This window comes from Pantherophis guttatus, chromosome 5 (assembly GCF_059756535.1).
Source record: "Pantherophis guttatus breed Tessera chromosome 5, ASM5975653v1, whole genome shotgun sequence".
In the NCBI taxonomy this organism is placed as follows: Eukaryota; Metazoa; Chordata; class Lepidosauria; order Squamata; family Colubridae; genus Pantherophis; species Pantherophis guttatus.
The window spans coordinates 54,005,372-54,011,204 of NC_142067.1; the positions used below are offsets into that span (position 1 = coordinate 54,005,372).

At 33.6% G+C, this 5,833-nt stretch overlaps 1 long non-coding RNA gene across 1 annotated transcript; it reads left to right on the forward strand.

The window, feature by feature from the left end:
• Window positions 1–69: 69 nt before the first annotated feature.
• LOC117654657 (uncharacterized) lies at window positions 70–5,476 on the forward strand. The gene is made up of 2 exons (XR_004588364.3): window positions 70–471; window positions 2,641–5,476. It is a non-coding gene; the product is annotated as an uncharacterized LOC117654657 (long non-coding RNA).
• Window positions 5,477–5,833: the final 357 nt, after the last annotated feature.

Here is a 5,833-nt window from a genome sequence, read left to right on the forward strand (position 1 = left end):
AGTTAAACCTACTTGACGTGATCCGCATGCGCGATGTAGGTGGTGGTTACGCCCACCTGAATGCCAGTATTTCGTTGTACTTTTATATACGTGAGTGGCGGCTGGTGTAGGTTTTTGTCTGCTAAAAACCGTACTTTTTTTTTCTTCTTCTCAAAAACAAACCGGAAACCTATGCTAAGATCATTACACTTTTGGATTCTAATAGTGGCTATCCAAATAGCAATATCGTAGAATATATTTAAAAGCGGGTCTATTGAAAACAGATCTCTTCGTCAGTAATCGTGGGCAGGATTACGCTGTAAAAGGCTATAGCTGCAGCCTTAGACGGATTTACCTAGAAGCAACCTTTGTGACCTGTGTGCTACTTCATGCAGAAAGGAACCTAAAGGAAACATTTGCTTTAAAATGCTTTTAAAGGATTTGCGTTTGTTCTTTCAAGAAATCTGATTGGATTAATTCCTATATTTTATTGTAAGTTTCTGAAAAGACCTTTTCTGGATGATTTGACAGAAATTAATTTTAGGCTTTTGCGGTTCTTTTGCGTTTATTCCTAATCCACTGGTAGCAGCATGTATACAGGTAGTCCTCGATTTACGTTTGTTTAGTGACCAAAGTTATAACAGGACTGAAAAAAAATGATTTATGATCGTTTTAACAACTGTTGCAGTATCCCCATGGTCACGTGATCAAAATTCAGATGTTTGGCAACTGACTCATTTATGATGGTAGCAGTGTCCTGGGGTTGTTACCGTATGTAATCATCATTGGTGACCTGTTAAGCAAAGTCAATGGAGAAGTCAGATTCACTTAACAACCATGTCACTAGTTTAATAACTGCAATGATTCACTTAACAACTATAGCAAGAAAGGTCGTAAAATGGGGCAAAATTCACTCAACAGATATCTTACTTAACAACAAAAATTTTGGGCTCAACATAAGTCGAGGACTACCTGTGTAACTTTCTAACAGTGATAGGACATATTCTAGCAATATTGAATATAAATTAGAAGACATGTTGGACAGTTCAGTGGAAAGAGATGGCTGCTTTAAATTAAATGACTGTTCCAAAATGACCACCAGTTTATGTATTGAAAAAAATGACACATGCCTGAATTCCAAATATGTTAAGAGATGTTTAGAATAATACTTATTAGACAATATGTATTTTAGTAAGTTCTTGAAACATAGTAATCTTAAGAGTTCAGTAAATATAAGGATGACAGTGCCTTTACCAATCCAGCTTTCACATGCAAGAAAAAAAAATATACAGTTGCTAATGCTGTAAAACTATTTCCTGTCCAAACTCACATCAGTGTGTGCTGGCATCTCAAATGGAAGTTATCAGCTAAAAAATCAGAAGACTTAAGTTACAGACTCTATAATAAACCACACAAAATGTATAATAAGCTCACAGAAAGGATCCTACTAGGTCAGCCAAAGCTTATCAGGCACAATGTTTGCCGTAGTGGGCATAGATGAGCAAATGATTTGCTTTGAGATCTGGTGTTAATAATTTTTTTAAAGAAATCTATCTTGGACAGCAGCCATCTTTGATAGTTTTCTAAGCTACATTTATCCTATGTATAGGCTGTCACTTCCTTATTTTTAGATAGGATTGTTATGGTGAACTAAAAATCTGAGGAACCATGGATAAGGTTAGAGGGAGATTTTCTGTTCCTGTTTCATACATGGTCTGGATACAACGAGTAAGTCATAAATTACAATAGTATTAGGGTAGCAGGGAAGAAAGGCGACATCCTTGATTTTGCAGAGTATCTTTTTTTAGTATAAATTTGGGCTGCAAAAATTTGGAAGATCGTAGAGATTTGCTGCCATCTAGTAGTCTCCTGGATTTTTTCAGTCCAGGTCTGGTAAACTATACTCAAGCCTCCCATTACTAGCAATCATAAGAAAGAGATAACTTTAAAGTTAGACTTTTGTTTGACACAATAGCTTGAATACTATGTTTTAGTCCTTTAGCCATATAAATGTCATTGGGATTTAGAATAATGCCCACAGATTTTTTTGTGGTTAGAAATGCCTGGTAGGGCAGACCTCAGTTTAACTCTTTCCTGTAATAGGAATAGGGAAAATAGCCTTCTCTTTAGTTCAACTACCGTTATATTTGACAGGTCAGAATGGATTAAATGTGATTAATATTCATTATAGTGTTTAAAACTTAGGATTTTGAAATCATTTAATAAAGATATTGGTCTACAAGTAGAACAATATATTGGATGCAAATATGTTGCCCAATCTTCCAATCTGAAGTAGTTTAAACTTATGAGACAAAATATTAGTTGAATTGTAAAATCCATTCAGAAAACTAATAAGCAAAACTATTATAAAATAGATGTAAAATAAAGAAGGGTCTCATCAAAGCAGAATAAAATTGAACTGTTATTGGCTAATAGTTGTCCTTTGCACTTCGTTCAAAGGTAGTACTTTTCAAGATGGGTGGCATTACTTAGTGAAACATTGACAACTTCCTAGATTCAGCCCTTAATTATCCATCTGCTGAAGGAGCCAGGTCATATGACTGAGCTTCTGCTATCCAGTACCCTATTGAATTCCTCAGAATTCAAACGGTGAAATTAAACTCGGAACATCACAAGACTTTACCTCTGTTATTTTCATAGATCCTGCCCATGCGAAATGTCCGCATTTCCAAATAGTTGATCATTGAAGAAGAATTGTATCCTTCTCTGCCTGATAGATAATTAATCCAAGAAACAGCTCTTGCTGACATATTCTTGGTCTTGACAATCTTTGTAGCATATCCATGTGATAAATCTTTTTTAGCTAATGGGCGGAAGGAATAACCTTGAGGAAATGGCAGAAGAGCCACAATCAATACAAAGGTCAAATAAAAGAGAGCTGCATGCAGGGCAGAAGTTCTCTAACCCGAATAAGCATCTCAGACAAGACCCACCTAGTTCTCACGAAGATAAAGGAAAGGAGGGGGAAAGCATATCCAGACTTGCAAGATTCTGTTTATGTAACCTTATAATAAAAATATATTAGCATGTATGATTTTGGTTTCCTAGCCTGGTCTATTGTAAAGGGCTGACACATTTTCATATTGCTGAGAATTCCCTTGCCAGGGTTCTCATAACATTCTTGTCTTGCTACTTCAGTCTCCTTCCTCTTTATGCTGATGCTGATGTAAGTCTCCTTTTGTTTTAGTGTGTTTTTGAATTCCCCTGTAGTGGTTTATAATCAGTATTTTACGGCTTAATAGTATTATGCAATCTCAGCTAGTTAGATTGGATTCAGACACATAATTTCAATGCCTCAACCCCCCCCCCCCCATTTAAAAATGTTTCATAGATGCTGTCAAAAGTTATGAGATACAGTATCAAAATCTGGGTTAAATAGTTCAATGATTATCAGTAATAAATTGATTTTTAAACCTACTTTCCAAATGCAGCAAGAGCTTCGGGAATTAAAATATGAAAACAAAATAAACTAGAGGATTGAAGTCTGAATAAGAATGAATAAGGTCCTAATAAATGGTTTTTGATCATAATATATCATCATTACAATTTTAACATTATTTTGTATTGCTGGATCTACTGAGGTTCTTATGTTTACATGTCTTTGTAATGTAAACTATGTAATATAAGAAAGTTATTTACAGCCTTCCTCTTCTTGTTAGCTGGTTATAGAAATTGAAGTAATTTTAGTCACTTTTGGGGGGGATCAGGGTGACTGATAAAAATAAAACTAAACAGCTTGATCTTCTCAAATAACCTTCTGGCTGAGTTTATTACTCAAATATGGTAGGAGGCAAATAAGCTATCACCAGAAAAAGATCATGTTAGATATACCATAGATTTTAATAATATACATGATATTGAGACTAGAATGGTTACATTTAAAATAGAGACAGTGAAAATACTTGTTTATTGTTATAGTCAAGTGGATCTTCTCATTTAATAACATTATTTCAGAAAAGTTTTGGTAACATGTCTTACATTGTACTTTTCTGGCTGCTTCAAAACTATTAAGGCTGGAGTCTCCAGCTACTACTAGCAAGAGAAAGATGTTGTTAAGGTAATTTTTAAAGGTATCATAGTAATTGAAAATATTTCTGATAAACAGAAAATTAAGTGAAGAAGTAAATGGAAACTGCTTGGGATTTTAGGTCCTTGACTGATGACTAAAATTCAGCCCAAAATTTCTGTTGCTAAGTGAGACAGTTGTTAAGTGAGTTTTGCCTCATTTTGTGGCTTTTCTTGCCACAGCTGTTAAGTAAACCGATGCAGTTGTTAAATTAGTAATGTGGATATTAACTGAATCTGGTTTCTCGTTGACTTTGCTTGTCAGAAGGTTGCAAAAGATGATCACATGACTCTGGGACACTGCAACCATCATAAATATGAGTCAGTTGCCCAGCATCTGACCACGAGGATGCTGCAATGGTCGTCAGTGTGAAAAGGGTCATAAGTCATTTTTTTCAGTGCCATTGTAACTTCAAATGGTCAGTAAATAAACTGCTGAGGACTGCCTATACTTGAAAAAGAAGTGGCAATGTCAGTTTCACTTTTACCTTTCACCCAATTTGAACTTTTTAATGCATATTTAGTTTAAGTTTTTTTCTTTAATATACTGAACAAAGAAAATGAAATCACCATGTTATATCAGACTTTAAAACCACATGCATTAAAGATGCTAAAATTATATAATAGTTTTAATTTTGGTTTAATGGTGACTCAAGCTATTATGATTTATAAGCTATGGTTTCTACCTCTGGATATTATGCAAATGTACCCAGTTAAGGTATATTTAGTAAACACATATGTTAATTAATGTATGGTTTACTACAAAATACAAACCATCTAAGCAATGACTGAGTTAATCACAATTTGTTAAATAAGCAAGAATGATTGTTGGTGTATAGATTGGGCATAGCTGCTGAAATCTCATAAATATTTATGGGACATTTTGATTCAGCAAAGAATTAGCTGGCAGAATAAAGGGTCATATTTCAATGCGAATTTAATTTAAAATGTTAAAATATTTGTCTTTTATTTCAGCCTTTCAGCCTAACTGTTTAAATCAATAACTATGGCTACAGAATAATGAGATTTGTTTGTGGCTTAATATGGTCTATGTATAGTACCTTGCTAATTGGGTCTTGTTCAGAAAATCATTATAAAAATCATGGGTTAGCACCACACATATAGCCAATCAAAGGGCAATGTGCATATTATTAACTGTCAACTAGAATAATGTATGAATATATACATAAAGTAATGTAAACCTATCCAAAATAATTTAAAATAAAATAGTTTAGTGTGGACATAAATGTAGACAATTTAGAATGATATTTTTAACAATAGAAAATATTTTAGATTGTAACCCATCCGAACAGAAGTTTATAACCGTTGCAATATTGTGAGTGATCCCCCTAAATTCTATATATTACTGATTTGTTTTTGTTATATTTAGAATAAAAACATTGATAAACCAGTTTTGCATGACTCCTTCACCATTTGTAAATTTTTATTTACACATACTATAGTCTTTGTTAATATACATATTTTCTTGCAGAATGATCTAAGTAAACATTTTGTTCTGAGCTACCCAAAATAGTTTAAAAATAAAAAGATAAAATATTAGTATTTTTAGAAGCAATAAATATCCTAAATGAACTTCATTGCTTGAACTCTTCATGAAATCCAGGGCATTATTATGCTATAAATCTGGGTTCCTTAGTAAATGGATAATATCTGGTATGACTGCTTTGCCTGTTTTAGCTGCTGTTTCAACAGTATTTGGGCAGCCAGCTGCTCTTGCAAAAAAAATCCACAGCTGATGGAATGGAAT